The sequence below is a fragment of the Lichenostomus cassidix genome, chromosome 1Aa, assembly GCF_008360975.1.
Source record: "Lichenostomus cassidix isolate B80296 chromosome 1Aa, HeHo_3.0, whole genome shotgun sequence".
Taxonomy (NCBI): Eukaryota; Metazoa; Chordata; class Aves; order Passeriformes; family Meliphagidae; genus Lichenostomus; species Lichenostomus cassidix.
Genome location: NC_139480.1, coordinates 29,726,356 through 29,752,468, shown reverse-complemented (window position 1 = coordinate 29,752,468; position 26,113 = coordinate 29,726,356). Strand labels below are relative to the sequence as shown.

At 39.5% G+C, this 26,113-nt stretch overlaps 1 long non-coding RNA gene across 1 annotated transcript in view; it reads right to left on the bottom strand.

Annotated features, from left to right (window-relative positions):
* Positions 1 to 1,329: 1,329 nt before the first annotated feature.
* Positions 1,330 to 26,113, bottom strand: part of LOC146443393 (uncharacterized) — a 30,702-nt gene continuing 5,918 nt past the window's right edge. Inside the window, exons 2-7 of the long non-coding RNA XR_014847136.1 lie at positions 15,812 to 18,764; positions 10,323 to 11,560; positions 8,362 to 9,537; positions 6,890 to 7,707; positions 4,788 to 4,855; positions 1,330 to 3,223 (exon numbers count right to left, since the gene is read on the bottom strand). This is a non-coding gene — a long non-coding RNA (uncharacterized LOC146443393). The remainder of the gene's footprint in view (positions 3,224 to 4,787; positions 4,856 to 6,889; positions 7,708 to 8,361; positions 9,538 to 10,322; positions 11,561 to 15,811; positions 18,765 to 26,113) is intronic.

Below are 26,113 nucleotides of genomic sequence, written 5' to 3'. Positions count from 1 at the left end.
CTTATAAGCAGCCTGTCTTCCACAATCTGCTCCACCATTTTCTTATTGCACTTTTTAAATTTTTGTTCTAGGTATCCATCTCTCCTACTTTTCTTGCCAAGATATGCTACTCTCTCACATGTCCTGTGGCTAACATATATTTTTACAGGGTAAAACACAAGTGGGCTGAAAGGAAGGACTGAGGAAGGAAAGGAGGCAGCTAAGAGACCCTTGGAAAAAAAGGCAGACTGATTTTCCAAGTGCAGGGATGATAATGTAGCTGCTGGAACACATTGGGTTAGAACACTGTGACAGTTTCTTATCTATTTTTGCTGTATTACCACACATCAGTAACCTCATAAGTTTTTCCTCTTTCAAAACATCTCTGTTTTGGCTCTGAAGGTGGAATGTCCTGGAAAGTTTGAGCTAAAGAAAGTGGTAGACTTTCTTAGTGGTAGACTACTCTTATGTAGACTCAGATGAATGAAGCCATGCTTTTCCAAAAATAAATTAATTTGAAAGAGCCAAAAGACTTAAGCTCTTGTTTTTCACTTATTTTACTTTGGTTTTTTATTTCAAAAGAAAGGAATAATCACAAAAGTAAACCTGAAAATACAATTTAATCAAATGAGCAAAGGGTAATATCTATTTACCCAAATAAGAAATCAAGAGGTAGAAAATAGCAAAGGTTGCACAGCCTTAACTCATTTTTCTAGACATGGCTATTGGTGATTTGGTGAAGATAAATGATGCTGTCTCTACCCTGTGTTTACTGATCTGCCTGCACAGCACAAGCAGAAGCCACATGGAACAGCTCTTCCCCTCCCAATGCACTGCCTGGAGCAATAGCCCAGCTTTGTCCATGGGACAGGTTAACATTTTGTGTCCTTACATGCCAGTCTCTTACTGAGGCAACATTACATGGGATTTTATGGATTTTAATACATATGGCATTTAGAGTTGATTATATACTATAGGACTTTACCTGGTCTTTTTTAACTATTAATCATCACCATGTGATTGTTAGTAGGGATTGTCAAACATTCATGCTTTCAGGTACAATCCTTGTTAAAAATGCTCTTCTGTGTGGAGACAGCAGCATTTGTTAGATATAGTTTTCTGTAGGCAGTATGTATTCATACTGATTAAAGACACTTGTCTCCTCTCAATTTTATGTCCATAAAATAAAGAGCAGTAATTGAGTGTGTATTGCCCATATTCCCAAAGTGCATTTCACCTGGGTGATGGACATGGTGTTTCAATTACCAGTTCTAGAGCTAAGAAGACAAAGAAGTGCCACGATCAGGATGTCCATGTGCCCTTCAATACATTGTTGTGCATATTCTTAGGTATGTAATAGCATGCATTATTTAATGAAATGAGCAAACACACATTTGTCCTCAGAAAAAGTGTACACTTGCAAGTAAAATGTAAAATATTTTTATGCGGAAACCAATTAATTTCTGAAGGCAATTTGTCTGGATATTTGGGTTTGGGTTTTTTTTTAAGTTGGCCTAGTTAATTATGGTAATCCAGCAGTATTACTCTGTCTTCGTTGTCATATTAAAAGCATACTTCTGTTTAAAGAAACTTCTTTTTCTTCTTGGGAATATATGGGGTTTGTACTGGATCATAACTGGATATTTGTGAGTCTTGGTTAATTTTTCTTGTCAGTAGCCTTGAGCGGAAAAAAGGGATTGGATCAAATGATTTAACATCATCTAGGCAAGAATTAAGTAACCATGTTCATATTACACTTATGAGCACTTCATTAACCCCAGAGAGAATACTCATCTGAATGAAATGAACCAGATTAAACTTTCTGATCGCTAACTGGTTTGTGTGACGTCAAAATAGATGTCCATGTAGTATGAGTATTAAAAATTGAGCTAACCATAGAATTTTGATTCAGAGGATCAGTCTTCTAATTTATGTGACTGGCAACTCATAAAATGTAAAGGTTGTTTCTGATAATGTAATCTAGCAGTTCACCTAATGCAAAAATGAGATTTGTCTGTTAATAGGTGAACTATTGCACTTTTTCCCAAGGAATGTCCTTTGATTATATTTGGGCATGCAGGGATGCAACCTCAAGGTATGCAGTGACAGGAGTTTCTCTGTAAATCAGAGAGAGAGAGATGATTTGCAATTGAACCATTTGGAGCAGTGAGACCTGGGACAGGGTTGCAGAAGAATTCACTACACCCTGAAAATTCAAAACTAAAATGAGACTTTGTCCTTTATTCATCAGATATCACGAGTTCTTGCAACAGGTCTTACATAACCTGTGGCAGATGCTGTAATACATAAACAAATTGAATTGAGCTAAGAGGAAAAAAAGAGCCAATGTCTTAAATGTGAATGTCTTTGGTTTCATGAATTTGGATTTGCTCCTGAAAAAGAATTACCTTTTCTGTGCTGGCTGTTAGGAAAGATTTACAGAGGCTCTGTGTTAACAGATACATTTTCTGCCACATGTAGACTTTTACCCCTTGGACAGAAAAAAGTAAATATTCAGATTGTTGTGATTATTAGAATGAGGTCACAACTTCCTATTTGCAGAAGTAGCCTAAAAAATTACATTAAAAATAGAACTTAAGCACATCATACCAGCCAAACCAAGCACAAAATAATTTCTTCTAGATGAAATTCTACATATAACTCTGGTTTGTGAGGAAGCTATTTTAGTTTGCTTTTGTAATTATCTTCCTTTTCTCTTAGTCTACATGTCAGTGTATATCCAGTGAGCTCAATTACACTTAAGATAAAAAATAAAGTTCCATTGAATATCTTTTTCATCAAACCCAAGGAGACAGTGCAGATAATCACATTTCACACAGTATGTATCTGCAGAAGAAACTGTAAATGCCAGTGCACATTTCCCGCGGCTCAGCGTTTCTTGTCCTGTTAAATCTGTCCTTTTATAAAGTAGAAATAATTTTTCAGCTTTACTTCTCAATGTTCGTCAGGATCTCCAGAAGGGTTGCTGAAGCTGTGCATGATGAGTTCAGTGCTCTCAGCACAGCTGGTGGCATGGGGTGGCAGGGGACAGCCACTGGGAGGGGCAGATAGTACTGGGCGGCTGACAACCCAGATGTCAGCAGGTCACCATGAACTTTACTTGTTCTTAAGATCCAACAGTACTGTAGCCGATTATTTCCCCGAGTTGGAATCTGGGATTTTGTGGTCCACAGCCTGAGAGAGCTCCAGGGGCAGCAGTCTGTTATGCATCATTACCTTCTCTCTTTAATAAATGAGAAATAAAACACAGTGAATTATAGGATTGAGCAGCTGAATCTGTTCTGCCAAGAGAGCTAAGACCCACTGCAGACAAGGAAGGGGGCTTCATGTGTGCCTTTGGATTCAACCCTGTCTTTACCTGACCTCACCTGTTACCACTTTCCTAAGAGAGTATTTCTCACCTAACACGTGCCCCAGGACTCCTGGCTCACAGCAGGAATAATTGCAGCCTCTGAAAAACCCCTATAGCAGTCCCTGTTGGCACCTTTTTTGGCTGCTTGCGCCCTCTCTGCTTTGCCCACATTTCTCTGCCCTGTGTAAACTCCCATCCTTGCAAGGAGTGAGCCCTTCTCCCACGATAGGCTCCACGGCAGCAGAGGAGGCTTGATCCCTGTGTCTGAGTACAAACAGGTTCCTGATCTCCACAGAGACACACACTTCCCAGTGGAAGCCGAACATCTCAAAGTCTTTGTGCTCTGTACAAAAGGATTTTATATGCATCGGGCTCACACTGAGAACATGTCTTTTCCAAGCATAATATGGAAGATTGATTTTGAAAAATTTTAGGTTTTATAGCTAATCACAAAGAACTGGCTGAATGTTCATATTTGACTAGAATTGGGAAAAAGTATTTAGGAAACTGACTTCCTAGATTTCATCTGATACCGCATGCATACAGAAGCAGAAGGGTGAGGATATATCCATGACAGCCCAACTCTTTGCAGAGCTGTGTTGGAACCTGGCTCCAAAAAGATGAGCTTGGGACCTCCACAGAAGTCCCCTCCACCCAACGCACACAGCAAACTCAGAATCAAAACAAGCATAGGGGCACAAACAATGCAAAGAGGACAGAAACACCTGAGTCCAGCACTGCTGACAGGGAAAAAGGCTGTGCAGCCAGAGCCACAAACACCTCAGCTGGACTGATCTACAGGCTGAACTGGAAAGACCAAAGGGGAAAAGATTGCCCAGGAACATCATGCAATGAGCGGTCTCACCCCAACCCTCCTATGAGCATTTGTTTCAAAGCACAGATGTTTTCTATAAAGCTGACTTGAAAATTGGTATCTTCCTACTTCTGGGAGAATTCGTTCACTTTATCTTTTTACTGGCAAAAGTACTGTTGTTGCTTTACATTCCTGCCAGCCCTGCAGAGCCACCTCAGCGCTGAGGAGGTGAACCGGAGTCTATTTTGGCATAAAGCAGAAAGGACACAGCTTGATCTCAGATCCCAGGGTGGATTTTCAGTGCTGGCAGTCAAGAAAGTCAAGGTTTTATTTGTAAATTAAAAGAGGGGTCAACAGGAAAGTCATTGGAGAAAAAAAAGAAAAAAGCAAATATGGAACCCTACCATGCCATTTATGGATGAGAGCATAGTTTGTGGAATGTAATTTGAGTTATAAATAATATTTTTGGTTTTTTCAGCCAAAAAGCTGTAGCTCATTCAATTAAGAGAATGGATGTGTTTGTGTTGGGTTATTCATTACGTTATTGTAAAATACATCTGTAATGATAATCTATGGAAATATTACTGCAGTGGCAAGGAGAAGGATAATAAAAGAACTTACACAGACTTTTTTCAGTGAGCAAAATACCTGAGGATTATTTGATCTTATTGTTCCCTCAAATCAAATAGCTGGAAAAAAACAAACAACAAACAAAACAAACCCTGTTAAAAAAAAGAACAAAAAAAACCCCAACAAAACAAAACAAAAACAAACAAACAAGCAAAACCACCAAAAATACCAAAAAGCAGAACAAAAAACAAACAAAAAAACCACAAACAAATTTTAAAGAAAAATAAATAAGGGAAAAAATATTAATTGGCAGATTTGACTATGGAGTTCAACATTAAAAAGGAACCATTTGTACCAATAAATCTGGGAGAGAGGCTTAGTCATTTTCTAAATCTGTTCAACACTCATGTCCCACTTCCTTGGGTTGTATGAGGTGCATTCTCAGCAGTAAGCCACGCAACATTATATCAGTCTTTAATGCTCACTTATTTCAAGCGTCATTGATGAGGAATTACTCTACCATGTCAAACAGAAATGTTCACTGCAAAAACACAGATACAGCAAGAAATGTCACACTGTCCAGAAATCTGAGATGGCAATAGCAAAATATTCATGGTGCTTCTCTGAGCCATGTAATGCTGACACTCCATTTTTATAAAGCTGATGTGAATTTCTTTTTCCCACTAAAATTTTAAGAAATTCTGGTTTAAGAAAAATAAAATATTAAGCACTATAAAACAATAATTTTAGCATCAGGTTGCAATACATGGAATAGATTTTTTCCATCAGGAGTAAAGCAAGTGGGGGAAAAGTCAAGATGAAATACATTCTTTTGAGGGAAGAATAATGAGGGGAGGGGATGTTATTTGATTTTTAATGAATGGGTTAACCCAGTGAATATCTATAGCAACATGTATAGCAGGAAGTCATGAACTATTTCCATGGCTCCATAAGCAGTGGTTGTTTTGTACAGGGAAAAGGCAAGGTGTGGGAGACTGACAGGGCTCTCCCCAGTGGATCCAGAGACCAAAGAACAAGCTCCAGTCTGTCCTGGTGCCAAAGGCCATTTTCAATAAATAGAAATAGTTATAAATAGAAACTCTGTTGAATTCAGGGTCTCAAAGACAGCTAGATGGAATGCTGGCCGCATCACACCCTTGGCCCTCACTAGTTTCAGTAAATTGTATATGTTGGTCATGCTTATTTGGAGAGCCGTGTAGGCAGACTTTTGACTCATTTTAACATAGGTTGTGAAGGCTACTTCCGTCACTTAAACTCAAGTAAGTTTGTAAACCAGGGTCTTGAGAAGTAATCTAGAATATTATTGTTTTATAATAAATGTATTTTGGCCATGTTGTTGTTGTTGTTTCATTCATCTGAGGGCCACAACCAGCAATTCCTCATTTAAGGAGCTCATAAACTTGTGGTGAATGTATTTTGGATCAGCCAGGCAAAAAACACAAACAAATACAGCTCCTTGCACAGCTTGTCTGGGAGGAGGCCACCAGTCCCAGGGGGAGTCTAGGCTGGACAGCTCTCCCAAGCCCTGAGACACTTGGTCTCAGCTCCCACCAGGACCAAAGCACCCATCCCAGGATATTGTGGTGGCCATGCACAGGTTAGGGCCAAATGACCAGCTGCAGGGGGAATGTTTGTTCAGAATGGCAGCTGGGTCTGAGTAGCTTGCCACAGTGATCTAGTTAGGGTGACAGCCCAGGCACCCCTGCAGCTGGGGAATTAGTTATTACTTATTAGTTATTTGTAAGAGTTCACTGGCCCTGCACTCTCCGCCACCCCAGTTCTTTATATGGTTTGTATGCTGGAAGGTTCTCCTCAGTTCTACATCCTATTGGTCCCTCAGATTTGTACCCTCCCCTGTTCCAAACTTATTGGTTGTTACCTTTTTTCCCTTCCCTATCTCCACCCATGGAGCCTTCCCTGGTTGGAGCTAACCGCCCGCCTTTTCCCTTCCCTCCTAAACCCTTGCAATCCTTTGTTCTGGGCGCTCAGCTTTGGACTGTGTGGCTCTTCACCGCCGCTCGCTTTCCACCCCTCTTCACAACCCTTCGACATTCGCCTCTTAACCTCAGTAAATCCCCTCAGAGAATCCCGGACTGTAAACCTACATTTCTTCATTCCGCATGTTTCCTCACCAGCTCTCGCTCCCCGAGCTCCGCCTGCCTGCCTCGGTGCTTTGCCCACCTGAGCAGCGGCGTGCTTCGGCTCGCTCGCCCGCTCCTCCCTGTCGCGGGGCATGTTCGGCCGTGAAAAGAGCAGTGCGGCACCACGAAACACACATCCAGGGCCAAGGCTTTGCCAAGCACCATTCGGACTTCAAGTAAGGGAAAAGGTGAGTTCTTGAATCCCATCATAGCCAGGGCTACCTGGGACCAGGGCACATCCCCAGTGCACAGGAGCACCAGGGACCAGCCATTCAGTCACTGTGCATCATCCTTTACCCCAAGTATAAATAACTCTCCGTGAAAAAATGTAGGAAACCAATGGGAAATGCAGTTGTAATAAAAATAAGTTGCATATGAGGGGATGCACTAGAGTTCATTTTTAAACAGATTTTTAAACCTCTTCAATGAACAAACTTGTTAGTTTGTAAGAACAAAAAAAAATTTCATTCTGATAAAATACAGACATGCTGACTGATGAGGTTTTTTTCAGCTTTGAGGTTTTAACTAAAATTGTGCCTCTGCTACCAAAAATATTCAAAATATATTTGGGGCTTTTGCATTTCTGTACCACAGAGACAAGACTTTGGTGAACCACTTAATTCTGGTATAGCATGAATTCTCAGGACCAGTGAAGGGAACATGTCAAGTTAATAAATCACTTGGTGATTAGCTAAGTGGAAGAATTTGGAGACTCTGGCATGGCAGCAGAAATGTTATAAAATACAGCAGGAATTTTAACCTTTTAACTTGTCTGCAGTTGGCAGTTTCTGAGATCCCGTGAGAGGTACCTAAGAAAAACAAGTATTTCTTCAGTAGGATCAAATTCACTGGAGACAATCCTTACACATTCAAAATTCATTTAATATTTGTAAATGTGAAAGAGTTGAAAGCTGCTGGTATAATAAGCTAGTAATAAATATGACCAAAGCAGCAGAAACAAAACTCATTATTTTAAATTAGAAGAAACAGTGCTGTTTAAAACAAGTAAAATCTCATCCATATATTTTGAAGATGTTACAAAAAATAAGTTACATTGCTCACTAGGACTCATCCTAATATTCAGTACAGAACATAGATTTTTTTGCATTTTAATAACTTTAATTTGCATTCATTTTTCTGGTATTTCTTTATTTAGATATATGCCATTGGGGCTGTTTCTAAGCACTATGATAATTGCTTGATTTCACATTCTTCTTCTGGCAAAAACATATGCATTTTCATAATACTCAGTTACATTTTAGCATATTAATTTGTTGTCATATGGCTCAGGACTTTTCACTCCTTCATTCCTAAGACGTGTAGTATTTCTAACACATAATTCAGAATACGGATTTGAAGGATACCAATCTAAAATATATCTGAAGAATATCTCATGGATCTTATAATTTTTCTTGCTATACCAGATTTCAGCATTTAGAAGAAATTTCCTGTATTTGAGATACCTGAATATTTTGCAGTAGCATCTTATTTTCTCTTCTCAGTAGTCCAAAGAACATGAATTTCATTCTTTTATCATTTTGTTCAGGTGTCTGCCTTCTTCACGTCATTTATTCTGCTGAATTTGGAGAGCTTTAAATGGTTAAAATGCAAATTCAAATGGCAGGTGAAGCCCGGGAGTTTCTCTTAGATTAAAACTAATTGGGTTTCATTATTTTTGAAAAAAATGACAATATGAAATAATTTTTACACAGTTGTGAACATGAGTCTGTTGGGCTAACCCAAGATTCGATGTCTATTCTCTCATAAAAACAGACAGGATTAAGAGGGTGACAAAGTGTTCTTAAAGGAAGCACCTCTCTGTTGGCCTGACATTGCTGTTGTGAGAGAGGTTCTGCTGAAATGTAAAAGATCAAGTGCTGCTCATGTTTTCTGCAAAGTACTGAACTTTCTGCTGTGAAGTGTAGAAAGTAATTTGTATTGATGATTAAACTGGACAACACTTCACAGGTATTGCAGGCAGCCAGTATTAGGAGGATCACATAATGGCATTAAGTTTTATTATTCTTGTGATAGTCTATGTAAGAAATCTGCAGGTGTAAAGCCTCACTGTTTCCATGCACAGTGAGTATCCAGATGCATTATGGTTCGTCTTAGTATACCAGCACCAATCACAAATGTCAGTTTGCATCCATGTGAGCCTGTATATTGAACACACAGTGTCATCTCGCCCTTTCTTCAGAAAATAGCAGAGATCTTTAATCACAGCTTTCCCTGATGAATCGTGTAGCTGCTCAGTCCAAGTAGGCTCAAGTAGACTTAGAAGAAAGAGCAAGAAAAGACAACCTATTTCATACTAGCAATTTCGTACAACTAGAAGCCTTGTCTCCATGTCTTCCTCTTCCAGCTGGTCCCAATGGACTAGATATGGAGAGGAGGCAGCTTGTAGCCCAGAGCTGTGCACAGCTCCCAAGTAGCTCACATGAGGCTCCTATGCTCAAGTTACAGCACATAATCAGCAGATAAAAGACTTTGGACACGTCTCCCAAGCAAGTTGGTGAACAGTGATGAAAGAGTGTATGGAGACAATTTTAGGTGGCAAAACAGAATACTTGTTGTCTTCTTTATCAGTCATCTCAAGCAATGTGAGAAAATGAGGGTTCCCTCTCTGCAAGCAAAATCTGGGAAGAGACAATAGGGTTACTTAATAGCGAGAAAAAAACCAAAGCATATGATCACTTAGTTCTCCTTGCAGGAGTAAATTCTGCCATGAATTGTTGGGTAAAGTAAAAGAAAGATACAGCAGAAAAAACGTCATTTCAGGAGGTATAGCAACCACTGGATATCATCAGGAACTCACTTTAGGCACTGCATAAGTGAGTTGAAGTTGAAAGTGAAAATGCTTAATTAAAAAAAGAAAGCAAGCAGTAACTTTGTAAACACAGTGACAGGTTTTCTATGTAAAACAAGAAAAGCCAACCTGAATAAAGATAAATTGAAGGGATATATATTAGCTGATAAAGTCCAAGATGCAGAGGGATAATTAAGAGAAAACAGTAAAATGTCTAAAAGTGGGGGAAAAGATAATTTACAAGAAAACTTACTTCCAGCTTAAACTGTACTCACAAAACTCTGCTGAATACCTTATGGTGAGCATTGGTATTTTTGAAAGATCTTAGAACAACAGCAGGAGGTGGCTCAAAAAGGACAGGTGAGTTTCCTAGATTACTAGGAAGTGTAAGATTTGCAGTGACATTTAGGAAGAGCTCAATAGTGTGTTCGTCACTATTTTTGCTATAGTGAATTGGGGAGTTATCTAAACTTATATTTTGAGCCAAAAATCATAACACAATGAAAACACCGTCCAGTAATACATTCATTTGCAGAGCATCAAGTTATGCTGCTTTTTGTTATACTGCATGGCAAAGTATTTTTGATACACACTTTGGAATTGATAGGTGTTTACCTCACATTTATGTGTGTTTCTTCAGAAACATTTGCCGTATCTTAGAAGCAGCATATCTGCAATGTGATGCAGGGGTTGCTATGGTGAGTTCACATCTCTTATTTAATCCTGTACCTGAGTAAATACACATTGCAGCAACCTCTGTTAAAGGTGTTATTAGTAAAGTTATGTCAGCATTTCTATGAAAAATACTTGTTTTCCTGTAATGACTTGGCCCAAAAACAAGGAAAACTATTCCTAAACCAAACCCGCAGAAGCTTTTGTACTCTTCCTGTGTATTTTTAGCACAGCATCAATAATTTTCTGAAGTCTTGAGTCATAAAAATCAAATTTAAAAAATCAATGCATTTGTTTCTATTCTTTAGTACTTAGCAATTTTGATTACAGCCATGGGATTTCTCATTTAGAAAAATCTTTATGAAAATGTGGGGGTTAGTTTTCATTTCACTGTTCCACTTGGTGCCGGTGGTCATTCAGTCAGGCATTAATTGCAGCACTTCTTTTACATCCCTTCTGTACTGACAGAGTCACATAAAGACAATTCTGTATAAAGGAGAACCAGGTCCTTAGTTCTTGTATTTAAGGATTCAATTTAACTAAATGGCACCAGAAATGTAACTTGTAGACTCCAGTGCATTCTTTCTGAGTAATTATTTGAGTCCCCCTCCAGCATAACATGTAAGAAAGCAGTGCTTAGTTGGAAGTAATCGACTGCTTTTCTCTTTATGGCACCTATTTACTATCCTAATAATTTACTTTAAAAAAGAGTAAATTTCTGAGAACGTTTTTCTCTATGAGCTACACTGCGTATATTAGGACAGCTCTTGTATAAATTTATAGGTTCACCTGATTAAATATTTTCCTTTCATGGTCGTTTTTTAACAAATATTTGTGGGAAATGTCTATATTTGTCAAAATCCCTTCCAACAGATAATTATATTTTTGAAGCAAAACTTCTACAAAAATATTTCTAAATACATTTATGTTTACTCAAACTGCAGGTTTTAAGGACGTGGATGCAGAAGTCAACCTTTACCAAGAAAAACAAATAAGTTTATCCAACTTGCCCATAAGGTCTGATTACTATACTGGGACTTGCATATGTGCTTGCACGTTGACCTTGTAAGGACTATACTTTTAAATGGATCGCTTTCTTCTGTGCTTCATGTCAGCCAGTGAGAGTGGATGATCATTACTGAGGTGGATGAACAGTGTGGCTGAACAAACACATCTTCCTCCTAAGTCAGGGGAAACAAGGTTGGATGCAGAAACTCAAACAGATCATAAATGTATGTCATTAGCTGGTAATGAGAAGGGAAGGCTATTTTTTGAGAATTTACCCCAACAGTTCGAAAGAGAGAAGTGTGATAGATGTTGCCCAGGCACAAACCATAGAAGCTGGGTGTTTCACACAGCATAAATTACAGCCCTTCTTGTTAAAAGGAGTCATAGATACCATTGAAATAATGTTGATGGTGTTTTGGAGAGTGGCTCAAAGTTTTAAGTGCTAAAATATTTGGATGTTACTGTCCAACTTGTTGCTCATTTCCTTCATAGAATGTAGCAGGGTGTCTGCAGGTTTTAGTGGAAGCAAGCACCATAGTCAGAGATGATTGGCACTGCACATCCCCCTTCCCCTACCCCATTTTGAGTTAAAAGCTGGAAAGTTCTACTTTGTTCCCTCTGGCCAAGTTTCCCCATTGGGTTTGAAGTTCTGTGCCTTCCCTCCTCGCGTCCCCATTGCCTAGCTCCCCTGCCAGTTCTGTATCCTTCGTGCTCCCGTTGGCTCTCCTGTGTAAACCCCTCTCATCCTGCGGTCCCTCTTAACCCCTGGAACGGGCACCCTCGGGGCTCTCTGTGCTCAGAATCCAGCTGCTTCCGTCCCCCTGTGTTCCATCTGCCTTCTCTGCCCCGCTGATCCTACCAATAAACCCTGGATTCTGAGAACTGAGAGACTGCATCTCCTTGATCGCCAAGGCTCCTGATATCCTTCCTTCGGGGGCTCAGCCCGGGCTCGGGTTCCGCTCGTCCCGGATCCGCTCCGCCCCCGCAGCGTGGGAGTGCCCTGCGGGGACCTCGGTCGGTGAGGTTTACGGGATCCTCCCGCTTTCCCAGAGCGAGAAAACCTCAATAGAAGAGACCTCAAGCTCTACAAAATCAGATGTTACAGCACTAGAAGATGAGAAATGTCCTTTCAGTCTTCTGCTGTAAGGCCTTCATTCCAAATGCGAGCCAATATCTGACATTGCAGTACTAGGGTCAAAAGCAGCAGTACTAAAAATGTTAGGAAATGTTGTCCAATAACATAAACAAAGAATAGTAGAACATAATGGACTTTACTTGTCTTGTGGCATCTGCCTATGTGTAGAACATGACTAAAGCAACAGCCTACCCATTTTTCAAAATAATTATCATTATGAAGACTAGTAATTATTCTTTTTTCTTTTATTAGAATGCTGTATTCATATTTTCCATACCAGTTATCTTCAGCTGTACGAATCCATGTACAAAGTAATCCTTCTAAGACAATAAGTCAGCGTGTTATTTCTTTATCTACCTCTTTGCTTCACTGTGCACAAAAGAACTGAAGCAAAGGAGGACTGGAAGGAATGGAATAAGTTCCACATTTAAGGATCTTTATTGGAAAATTTTCAGATTCCAAAGTTGAATATTCAGGTAATATCAGCAGGGTAAAGCCTGGTAGCTATGATAAGACACAAATGAGTTTTTTTCAAATAAATAGGTCCCAGAAAACAGTATCTGAGCTGTCTTGAAAAACACAAGAGAAAACAGCATCGTTCACCAGAGCAACATGTTAAGAGGCTCCTCCCAGCATCCCTAAGGCAGTCAGTGTGTGCATGTTGAAACTGTTGACACCTCTGATTTCCTTATGGGCATTACCTTTAGAATGCATTCTAAGTGTAACCTTGAGATGATAAATGTATAGAATAAAATACACAGAAGAGATTGTAAATAGTCTTGGTTCATGGTTAAAAATTTGTATCAGTGTGATACCATTTATTGTTTGTATCACTTTTCTAAGTCACAATAGATTGTTTTGAAATTATCAATACATATTCATTGCTTTTGCTTAGTGGTAAATCCAGAACCTCTTAGTGACAGTCGTTGGTGGCTAAGGCTTCTTGATATTACCTTCTTTATTCTTATGACAGGAAATTTCAGGTAAAGTTGGAAACACAATCTTGGGTATTACATCTTTACCAAAAGTCTTATGGATAACCAGTGAACCATTGATTCCAGACCTTGAAAGTTGTGCAACAGACACCCTTGGTGCATAATTTGACTTGATTTTCATCTACTACTGTGAACTAATAGCACCAGAAAGCAAAAAAAATCAAAACCACTATATTATGATTTTCATATATGTAAAGAATAGAGAAGGGAAAAAATCATCATCTTGTCAATATTTTGAATTTCACTTTCATATAATGGAAAGCACAACTTTATGTAAAATAGCAGATGCTAAATCATATCATGCTAAAGAGCTCGGAATTTGAAGGAAGAAATAAAAAATACAAGAGTTATGTAATTAAGAAACATACAAAGAATGCTTCAGAATATTGCATTAAGGTCAGCTATCCAATTAAAAGATGAATGCTCGTGCAGAGGATTAGCCAATCAAAAAATTCTACAAACACCAATGGATTTTCATAAAATCATTGTGAAATGGGGAGCAAATTATTGTCACACTTCCCTTCTCATCAGAACCAAATATTAGGACTGAAAATGTGTCACTAATCACTACCACTGATGAGTCTTGCAAGCAGTATTAGTAATAGTCAAGAGTACCATCTGATCTTGATGATTCAGTTTGGATTTTGTAGCCACCATGGACAGTTTCTCTATGCACTATTAAACCATCATTTTGCTTCAAGCCAAAATTTTCTTCAAAGTCATGGCCACAACAGGTACAACATCTTCTTCTAATTTACCAAGTACCTGTGATTCCCAATGCAGCTAATTTTCTCCTTTTTTTTTAATTTGTCCAGAAATTAGATCTGAAAATTTAAAAGTAATTTTTCAGAAATTAGTGTTAAAGTCATTGCAAGGGATGAGAAAATATCAGGTAAGTTAATCAGAACCAGAAAATTCCACTATGAAACCAAAGATTGATGTCTGAGGAGTAAACCTTCATTCCTCAAGCCCAACACAAGTCTTGTTAGGAAGTATGGTTTTACCCTTCTGTTTTTAAACCAGATTAGTTGGTAATGTTCTGATTATTGAAACTGAGAGAAGGAAAATTGCTGGATGTGGCAGGAATATGATTTTTTGGTATTTTTCCTTTTTACATTGAAAAAATTAGGGGATGACAAGGCTACTCAGACAGACCTTTGCCAGTAACAAGACTTTAGTCCAAATAAATATCTCAGGATTCAGCCCATGTTTCGTTTTTGTGGTTTATTACCTACAAACTCCAAAGCAAGTGAAAACACAAAGCAAATAAAAGAGTAAGTGGCTGATGGACGTTTTTAGTTTTGTTTGAAATAGGTGACAAAGGACTTCACACGTTAAAAGCATGACTCATCTTGTACCTTGTTGTTTCTATGTTACTACGAAATATATCATTCCTACTCTGAGAAAGTTTATTTTTTGCGTCACTTAGTGTATCCTTAGATCAGAGCTTCCTCCATGCGAGAGTGAAGCTTGTCACATGCATAAATGCATCCCACAGGAGTAGAAGGGACATTGTATCAAGTCCTTTCTAACAATTTGTACTTTTGGCCAGTGGTGGAGGAGAAGGTGAGTAACACCACCTCAGCCATGGTCATTCCCAATTCCTTTGATTTTGATGTTATAATGGTTGCAGAAACAGCTCTAAGAGAGAAGGAGCACTTTAGAAATTTCCTCTGCTAATTCAAGTTGCTGACTGGGTGAAGGGATTCCCATCCAGACCATGCCAGAAAAAAAGCTAAAACAGAGCCCAGGAAGAAAGCATAAATTGTGACTGGCTCAGGATGCACAGATTTTCCCCTCTAGGTGAAAGCATCAAACTTAGTGCAGAACTGGGGTATCTGAAAAATCTCTGTTATCACTCTTCCTACTCAGCATGCAGCATGAAGCTTAGTGATAACTAGTCCAGCTGCACACATCATAAAACCCTTGTTACAGTTCTCAGTTGTTTACAGTTTAACATAAACCAGAACCAGATCTGAAACACATCGTATAGCTTGAATTGGAGTTACAGGCTCAATACAAGAAATGCTTGTTTCCTCTTGCCAGAGTGGTGAAGCTAGAGTAGCAGATCTTTAATATCAAGCCAAATATGGAGAAGATGGAGCTGTATACACAAACACTTCTAGAAATAGAAATGTATTCATTTTCAAATACAAATATCACTGAGCATGCACACAGACATTGCATCTGTACAAGAAATGGATATTTTCCACCTTCATAATTACATAGGACTATAGAAAGTAAATTTCTCACTTACCACATAGCACTACTTGCAATAACAAAACAAATTTTACCTTCTAAGTCTCCTTATTTTGCTGGAATAGCGGTGGGGAAAAATCCAGCTCAGTTCATTAACATGTTTAAATAGTGTCTTTGAGAAAGGATTCAGAAGCAAATATGTACCGTCGCACTGGGCAGCTGCTCTTGCAGATTTCCAGTTAAGCAAACATCTATTGCAATGTATGTCTCGTAATGAGGTTGTTTTCTCTAGGGTTTTTCTAGGGTCATGGTCATCACCTGGGAATTGTGGTCTCCAGATTTAAGAAATTACTAGTCAATATCTGTACACATTTGCAAAATAGTATAATAAGCAGTAGTGGTGTATGAATATGCAGCACATAAAAGCAAAACAATAGTTTGCAGTGAGAATTGTTGTTTTCCAGATTTTATTTCAAACTCTACTTTGAACAGAGTCAAGCAGAGTAAGCAACAAAACTTATACAATGTTAAACCATTTTTTAGCATTTGAGGGGGGGAAAAGGAAGGGAAACTAATGGTCACAAAATAAATATATACTACAGCTCTGTTTTAGCAATACCTGTTGTTTAGTTTTTGATTACTTTCAGCAGTCAAGAACAGAGTAAAGAAGGATGACTCTTTGCAGAAATGGTTCCTGCTCATTGTACTGCATTCACAATCTTCCCTGCCATGTTCATTCAATCTGTTGATCCAAGAAAAGGCTTTTACTAATAAGATTTGATTAAAAGAAATATCAGTTGTATACTGAAAGTCAAGACACCTTTAATACTCTGGGGTTTTTTGTTAAAAAAACGCTAATATACTGACAGATTTTTCTCATTGAGTACCATTTTAACCATCGTAGTAAATACATTTGTTTTCAACTTCAGAAAGAAAAAGCTACCCAATTTAGTCATCTTTTCTGAGTGCTTCTACAACTCTACAGAACTACAACAAGGTCTCAGCTACTGCCAAACCTCTGTACTCACTTCTGAGTTAGTGCCCAAAGTGGAGTGAAGTGTCTGGCTTCTAGTCTCTGATTTTTAGCGGCTGTGTTTGAATTGAAAGCTTGACTGACAATTTTCTCACTTTGACAGAAGCTTGATTACTTGGGCTATGAAAAGATTCTTTATGCTGTTTTGTTGTTTTTTTCATCACAGGTTTTGACAATAACTCTTAGTTGGTCCTGAACAGCCACAACTGCAATTTTTTAAATTAAACCAAAAATATTAGGTGCTTGTGCCTTAGTGTCTAGTTACTTCTTGGATTTTCTTATTTCAATGAAGTTTTAACACAGGTAAAATACAAAATCAAATTTTCTCCAAGAGTTCTAGTGAGCAAGGATTTTGATAACTTCTGATAATTTAGGATTAAAGAGAGAACTAAAAGCCAGAAGTAAAGGCCCTTTGATAGCAGTGGGGGATGAGTAATGGGAAATGTTCTTGCTGTGGACTAATGAGAGTGTAACTGCTAAAGGAACCAATCTTTCATTAATTGTAAAGGCAGTAAACTCAATCAGTCACAGTGTCAAAATATTGCAGTTCAGTGGAAGAATTTTATTGAACTAATTGATTTAATTGTTTTAAGTAATGCCATTATAAGAGTCATTATCTAGAAACATTATTCTCAATATAATTTTCTGAAACGTAAAAACTTTTTATGAGGCAAGTGATTTTCATTTTAAAAAAAGATGAGACAGTGGTTTTGATTTAAAAGAGCATCTTGACTAGGCTATGTTTCATTAGAAATTACCACTACTTGGTTTTGGATGTCATCATAGATAATGTGAAGCATTTTGTAAGCCAAGTGTACTTTAGGTACATTTAGCTTACATTTAACCTACATTTAGCCATTTAAACATTTCTGATGGCATTTTCCCTGAGTCAGAAAGTTTGTTTCATCTAATCTGCCTAATCCAGATATAATGGACCAGGGATGTCTGCCTTTTGCTTTTGCACACCCTCCCTCCACTCCTGTTTAGCCATGAGGGGACATTGTACTAGTGCTGTAATTTTCTTGCTAGTTCCAGAATTCATTTAAACTGTAATAACCAGTCCTGGCTTACTTTCCAGTCCTCTGCCTGCTTGTAGCCATTTGCATCTCTCTCTCTTGCCAGATGTTCATGCAGCCACACGGTGAGTTGGAACAGAACATTTTGTGTTAAAACTAACCTCTTTTTTTTTCCCTCCCATATGTATTTATGACTATTTGCAGTCACTGGGGAAGCAAGGAGAGTGAAAACAGCAATTAGGTCAGTGGGAAGTTGGCACTGCCTCTTTTAGCATCAGCATTTGCTTATGTTGACTTAAGTGAGTTGTGGGACTACAGAATTAGCATCACTCCTATGAGGCTCAAACCCAGCTGGGATCTGCAGAGCAAGAAACAGGAACCCAGATGCGTCAGCTACTGGTTCCCTTCCTTTCCCAACAGTGTTTGGGCTGAGTGAAAAATTCATCTCATTGACACCAGTTGTGATGCAATATCTCTTAAATTCAAAGCCAGAGGGAGAGGGCTGTATGTAACCCTATACAAACTGCAAATGCAGTGTCCTGGCTGTATCTGTGTAATCTTTCTGTGACAGTGACAATAAATATTGACATCATTGCAGAGCCAAGAAAACTGTTTGGGAGACTTTTGTGTAACCATGAACTTTTAGTGTGTTTCTAGCAATATCCCATTGGTCATTAACAGACAAAACTGATGACGTAAGTTTTTAGGGGAAGATAATGTAACTTATTAGATCCAACTGCAGAAATCAGGAGGAATCAATCGCATTTCTAGATGTCAAAAGGTAGAGCTTGTTAGTCTTTCAGAAGTGGTGCACAATGAAGGAGGTAACAGCAGAGTTCTCATAAGATGACTTTCTTTGACTGTTTTTGTATTCAGAATGTCACTTGACAGACTTCCTGCTGTCAAGTTGTGGAGTCAGTGCTGCTCAGAGGTCCAAAAGGCTTTGGCCAAAATGCCTTGAAAGCCTCTTGCTCTAAGCTATGCAGAAACTCAGTGCAGCTGCAACATGAAAATAGGATTGTCATTACTGTTGCTTTATCACTGCTCTTTTTGTCTATTACATATATATCGCCTGTGGCTTTTTCTCTCAATCAAACACCGTTATACTAACAGCCATACAGGCAGGTAGTACATGACTCTTTCCAAATCACATTTTTTAGGAATGAATAGAGCTTAAAACTCAGGAAATTTTAGGATTGGAATTCATGACGGCACTTCCCCATGAAAGGCCTCTCAGGATTAGGTGTGGTGCTGAGAGAGGGAGGACACTGCTGGGTCAGATACAGGCTACCACCACATGAGGCTGCTAAACTCAGTGGATCAATGGCTTGATGAGAGCAGGCAAAGCCTTGCAGAATTTTCACAATTTGGTCAGCGCAGAAGTATGTTTTTCACAAGGTAGCAGGAGGGATATAAAAACATGACAGTGTAATAAACATGTTTCAGCTAGTATAATAAACAGAATTTCGAGCCTTCAGAGCTGAGCCAGATTTCTCTTTCAAAGAGAAAAAGTGCACAGCCAGGCATTGTCTCATATGACAAATGATAATAATGAGCAATAACAATAACATGAATCAGAGTTCTAAGTCATCTGGTGATTTAATTTTTTTTTTTTTCATCTATAAAGCATTATAGAAAGTCACTACCATGGGGTATGGTACACTGTCAAGAGAAGTACGCAGAACTGATAGAGACAAAGTTTTTCTAGCTATGAAGTTTCAAAAGAAAAAAAATATAGGAACAAGAATGTGTCACATAGATTATGGTTTTCATCTTTTTAACCCCTTTTTGCATCATCTTTTGTTTCATGTGGCTTTTCTAAGTCATTAAATAGTGGATAAATGGCAGACAGATTTTTTGAGGACTTTGCATGCTCCTCTCCTGCTTAGCCTTGAATGTACTTATCCCTATTATGTCAAGGTGAAGCAGAGATGTACCAAATTCCCAGTTTTGCAGATTGAGGACTGGGGAGCAGAGAGTGGATTAGATTCACCAAGGACAGTGCAACATCTGATTCTGAGCAGTTGTGAGTTTATGTGAAAGGTATGTTTTAGACAGCCATACATCGGCACTACCCCTGCTCAGTCAGTCCAGCCTATGGAACCCTTAGGAGTGCAACAGAGGAGAACTGAAGCTTTGTTAGGCTGTCACATCACACACCAGTACGTGTATGCTTGGTGTATTTTGAACAGATTGGGCAGATTGAACAGTGAAGAATCCTTGACTTTGCAGAGCCTGAGTTGCCCAGGTGCTGAGCTGCTTAGCCCTGCCCAGGCAGAGGCCATGCCAGACAAGATACTCGCTCCCCAGGGAAGATGTCAGTGCCTGGCACATTGGTGTTTGAGTGCTGACTGCCACCCTGGTGCCTAAACTCTCCATGAATATACCCTTAGAGGTGTGTTCAATAAGGAGAAAAAGTCTGCAGCAGGACCAGGAATAAAAGTTTTCTGCCCTGGACTAACTGCAGGACGCCTGAGGAGTACACTGGGACTACAGCATGTCCCTCTCACTGCCAGAAGGGTGTAAGAGGCTCAGACTCTGCTGGGCCAGAAATGTAGTGCTTTCACCTCTCTTTCATTGATTTTAATAAATGGGAAATTGTTGTAAGGTGTCAACACCCATATGTCTCCAAAGGCATGTTTTTACCCTTATGTGAAGATAAACCTTTTTAATGATACCTCATTGTCACTGCTTCTAAAGAAGCTTTCAGGGTCTGAGAAATGTTGTTAAGTGGTGCAAAGAATTATATATTGTTCAGACAGCACAAATAGCAATATTGGTCTCCCATAAACTCTGCTAATGAAAGGGAAATCAGATTGTTTACTCTGGTTGATTTCAGTCTCATCTAGTTTACATGGACACCTTATTACTTTTAAAATCAGAATTGTTGCCAAAGGGTCCTAAAGATTACTGGTGAAACTTAGCTAGCAGTGGCTTTCTTTGCATTTTTCATAAAACTTGTGCCTCTTTGCTTCCAAGGAGAAACTATAATACTTTTCTCGTATTCCCATTAGGTTGCCGTAGACAGCAGTAATATCCCTACTTATCCTTGTTTCCTGCAGGCTGACCAAGTCTAACTCCCTCAACCATTCCTTGGATGTCTTGCAGTCCACTGCCATCTTGCTGTACTCCTTCTTGGGGGAGAAAAACTCAAAATTGCCTGATGGAAGGGAATAATCTCTTCCGCACCTTTGACCTGCTGGCTGCACTCCAGCAAATACCATCCAGATGGTTTCATGAGAACTCTCACAGGCCTTCACCCTGTGACCCTGGTGTCAGGAGTCATGATGGCCAGGCCTTCCATCCCAGCTCATCATGCTGGCACATATGGAGGCATTTGAGAGCTGTACACTGCTAAACAAATGTAGGCTCCTCTGGATTACTAAACGTGAACAAAAATTAATGCATGTGTTCCATGTGTTCCCTATTAAATGATGAACAGTGAGGTCTTCCCAGTCTGTGTGAGTGGAAGTGTGTTTATCTCACAGTAGATAACTGCAGATACAAGCTGGAGTGGAAACATGTCTGGCCATGCAATAGGACAATCACTGGGCCCCAGGGAAGAGGGATCCATAGGCAGGCTAGCCTAGGATGTAAGCCTGTTGGAAACCTTTCCTTACAGCTGAAGGTCCTCCACAAGATGTGGCAGCAGAGGTGGAAACCACCCAGATGAAATGCTCTGGCAGATTGGATCTGAGCTGGTCCAGTTCTGACAAATTGTTCAGGATGTAGCAAGCTATGAGAAACCCCAGGCACACTGTAGTCAGCTGAAAATGCAGTTCTCTGCTCTTAGCAAAAGACACAGTGAGAAGAGACTGGATAAATTGCAATAAGACTTCTCATATATATCATTTCAGAAAGGATCTAGACTAAAGGGATATAATAGCTCAATATTACTCAGTCAGCTATTATATTTAAAAACATACAAAATCATAGTGTTATACTCCATAATATCCAGCAGTGATTATCCACTACTTAGTGAATTGATCATCCCTTTGCCATGCAGCTTTGTTTGCTCAGCTTCATTCCATGTAGAGCACAGAAAATATGTTCTTTGTAGCACATGTGGACACTTTCAGAGCAAACAGACACAGGCTTGTGGTGAAAATCTTCAGGTAGCCCCTGCCTTTGCTCAGGCAATGCTTGAAGCCAGCAATAATTGCCCTGACAGTGTAAGATGTTCCCAAATATATTCTGAAAATAATGAGGGGGAAATGGCACCACTGAAGTAATTCTTTTAGGTGAAGATATGGAACAACAGAAGACATGGGGCAAAAATCTAGAGGATGTTTTTGTCTGTTCCTGACATCATTCAAATAGAAAAAAGGCCAAAAACATTTGTGTGGTATTTCTTGGAAATAGTGTGAGTAATACCTTATACCCTTCCCAAAGCCTAGACTCATACCATAAGCCTTTAAGCAGCAGACTGAAGAATATTAATGAAGCTAGCTAAGGACCATAAGCCCCTTCTAGGGGGTTGGAATAATTTTTGGAGATGTTCTTCTCTCCCTCTATTGAGATTATAGAGATGCTGAAGTAAATTGCCTCCATTCTTAGTCGTTGCAGTGAATTGCCTTTTGTTAGGTGTTATGAACCTCCCATTTTCCTTTTTACTTAAAAATATCGGGCAGCAATAAATACCTACACTCTGCAGCAGCAGGAATCATTGCAACAGGAAGAGGTGGTAATCTCACAAAGGAAATATCCTGTGCTGTCTGTAGACATACTTAATGTTATAAGCATACTAAGTCAAAAAGCACGGTAGTAAAGCAGTTAATATATTATAAATTATAATCATGACTCTGAAACTTGTGTTTTTTATTAGGAATCCTATTTCATAAAATTAATCACATATGTTTTATTTAATATTCTCTTTTAGCTCTTCCTTTTAGTTCACTGTAGCCAATGGCAAATGCAGCTTTTCATACTTGCCCTGTGAAGTTCATTATTGCCAGAGAGACTGAAATAAACTTGGGGATAAGAAGAAATTCTGGTTTTGGAAGGGAAACACAGGATGTTGCAACCTTTTTTCAGAACATGCCAGTTATTCTGCTACACAGAACTTAATATATTTACCAACTGTCTTCAGTTTTGTTTCTCAAAATTTGTGAGTATTGATAATTTACAGGAGATCTTTTGCGGGTAGTTATATTTACAGTGTATGTGTGAAGACAAAAAGACTACTTTAGCCAAAACCTGCTCACTTTCTTCAGCAAATCTCTTCAAGAAGTCTATTGAATTCCTCAGTAAGTCCTTTTTCTAACTTGCTTCTGGGACAGGGAGTGTTGTTTGCCTAATGTCTGGTCATGTCTCACCTAATTGCATTCCTGCCATCAGTGTTTTTGAAAGCATCTTTCACATCTTTGTGTTCGTGTCCGTGGCACTAAGCAGTTTCACAGACCCATCAAAACGCTGGTTGGAAGGGACTTGTGGAGAGCAGCTGGCCCAGCCTCCTCCTCCTCAAGGAGGGGCTGACATGAACACCAAGTCATTTCGGACGTGACTTTGCCTTGTAAAGTCTCAAAAACCTTCAGGGACTCTGCAGCTTCCGCTCCCTCAGCAACCTTTTCCTGAGTTGCGCTACCCTTCTCCTCATGTCCAATGTGAGCTTCCCACACTCTGATGGTTCCTGCCCCATGTCTGGGCTGTCTGGCCCTACTGAGAAGAGTCTGCCTCTGTAATCTTTGTAACTACCCTTCAAGTAGCAGTAGCTTGTTCTCATGCCTCCCTTTAGCTTCTCCCAGCTTATGCAAGCATCTCTTTCCCAAACTTTGCTATTTTGAAAAATCCAAATGTTTCCGAACAGCTGAAATCATGCAGCACCTTGAATTTGCAGGATCTGAGCGAGAATTCTGGTTGCTTGAGATGCAGGAGGGGACACTGCCCCTCTTGGCCTTAAACTTTAAAAAACTGTTTAAAAATCCTAATCTTTAAGGGGTAAGAGATACAAAGAGTCAAAACATAGGTAAAACATAGGAAGAGTCAAATAACATGGAAAAGATTCCTGCAAAAAGCTTCCTTTTTAAAGTGGGGATTTAGACTTCTGTATGCATGTGTGTGTAGGGTGAGGTGCTTTGAACATAGCTGGTTTATCATCAGCAGGATTACTTTGACTTTTAGTGCATTACAGCACACAGTCACAACAACTGTGAAAATTGCAACATTGCAAAATACACTTTGCTTTGCTCTACAAAACTGTCTCAGTGACAGTGAATACAGAGTGAAATCTAAACTCAGTGCTACAATAAAATCTTCAACTTCAGAAGAAGGTATTTGAGCAAGAAGTAAACACAGACAGATAAAGGCTCTTGTGTCAAGGGGAAAGTAGCATGAGTCAGAGAGCAGCAATTGCTACAAAACAGGCATATTCTTTTTTCTGGTTTTCTTTTTTTTTTAAATTAGTTTATAGGTGAGAATGGTGTTTCCTGTTTATAGAAAACATGAAAATGTTAATGAAACATTTAACACAACCTCAAGTTAAAAAAAAAAAAATTAGGCCAAAATACAGGGGAAAATGTACTTATTATTTTGGTAACCACATCTCCAGCATGCTCCGTACAAGTTGATTTCATGCTGTAAAGCCTTTTTGTCAACCTGGGCTCCAGGCATAGCAATGTAAGCAGCCACAAGGGCAGCAGCACAGCCCTGACCTGCCTTGACCAAGCCCAGGTCCTGGAGACTGACCACCAGCTGTGTGGGGGACAGCAGCTGGGCCACAGGCAGGCAGCAGAACATGCTGGACTTCCCCCAGCAGTGCCCTAGTGATCCCCATGCTTGGGGGACCTCAGGTACCAAGCTCTGGGCCAGCACCTCTAGTTCACACAACCAGACCAACTCCAGATTGCTCTTGACTTCAGACAAGGGCTCGGAGCAATGCCTGATAGGTTTTGCTCCCTAAAGAACATTATAGTGTTCAGAAAATGGGACCTGTTGGTGTGGCAGATGTGGAAGGTTGTGCCTGGGGGGCAAAGGACAACTGAGCCTTTTTTAATGGCACTGCCACCACTGCCAGCTCTAGGCTCTGCCAAAAACCTCTGCTGTGGAAACACCCTTCTAACTCTAGAAGACTCTGGAAACACACACTTACAGCTACGGGAGATTGTTCCCTCTTTCTCTGTTGAGGAAACGAACATGGTCTCAGCCCTCAGATCTGCCATGCCTGGAAATTGCTCCTGTAAGTGATGGCAGGTACTATTGCAACAGGAGTTTTCTCTAAGAGACATAAGATAGCCCAAAGGCACCAGAAGAGAAAAATATAACATCTACCAAATATCATCATTTTAACTGCAGTTAACCTGGCTTCCTCAGAGAAAGGGTAAACAGGGGTCTGGGCTGGAAAAACTGCCTGGTGAGCATCAGGGCGCTCCATGGGTACTGAGGTGACTATCAGAGCTTGTAGAATGATCCCACAAATTAACAAAGAGCTTTATTTAGTAGCTTTTGGAGGAAAAGTAGACAAGGGTACACTCTGCCCTTCTTCGAACGTAAGTGGAGCTACTCTGATTGCATGGCTCTGTGGCAAAGCATGGCACACAGAAAGCTAGGTCCAGCTACAAGAGGCAAGGGTGTGATGGATATCACAAGGTTGTGCTTTCTTTTTTTCACTGTTTCCAACATTCTAATAAAGAATTTAATCCTGTTCTTTGTCAGAAAACAAAAAGAAAATGTATTTTTTTATCTTTGAACTCTAGCATGACCTCAAGCAATCCTAGCAAATACAAAGTTTTCTTTACAAATAGTGAAATCAAACACAGCCAAGCTGAAGACAACACAGAAAGGGCTCTGCAGTCCTAGGGTTGCTATATGCCTCTCTTCAATGTGAAGATTGGACACTGACATTTGTGCTCTGTTGGAAGAAGTCTTTCCTGATGAAAATTAGGCAGTGCTTATCTAGTTAAGGATTGGCAGAGTGAAAAACAAAAACAAAAACAAACAAACAAAAAACTAAAACAAAAAAACCAAAAAAACCCCAAAAACTGTGTTAAAACCTGTTAGCTGGCTCTTCTCTGGAAAAAATGCCTACAGGCCTGTGGATGGCTCCTGCCAACACCACCTGCCTTTACACCTTGCCTGGCCTCTTTGGGGCATCAAATGCTGGGACAGGGGCACTGCTAGGCACCATCAGCTCTGATGATTCCATCCCCCATGCACTGAGGAAAGATCCACCCAACTACCGTGATGTGGCTACAGAGAGAATTGTGCCACACTGCTTAGACTCGATGGGAATCAGACATAGACATCGATACTTGTGGTATTTGAAAAGGAAATTTACTCTAACCTTGATTATTATTTATTTGATTGGGTTCAAAAAAATGCATCAGAAGTAATTTTCACAGCTGTTGCTGATT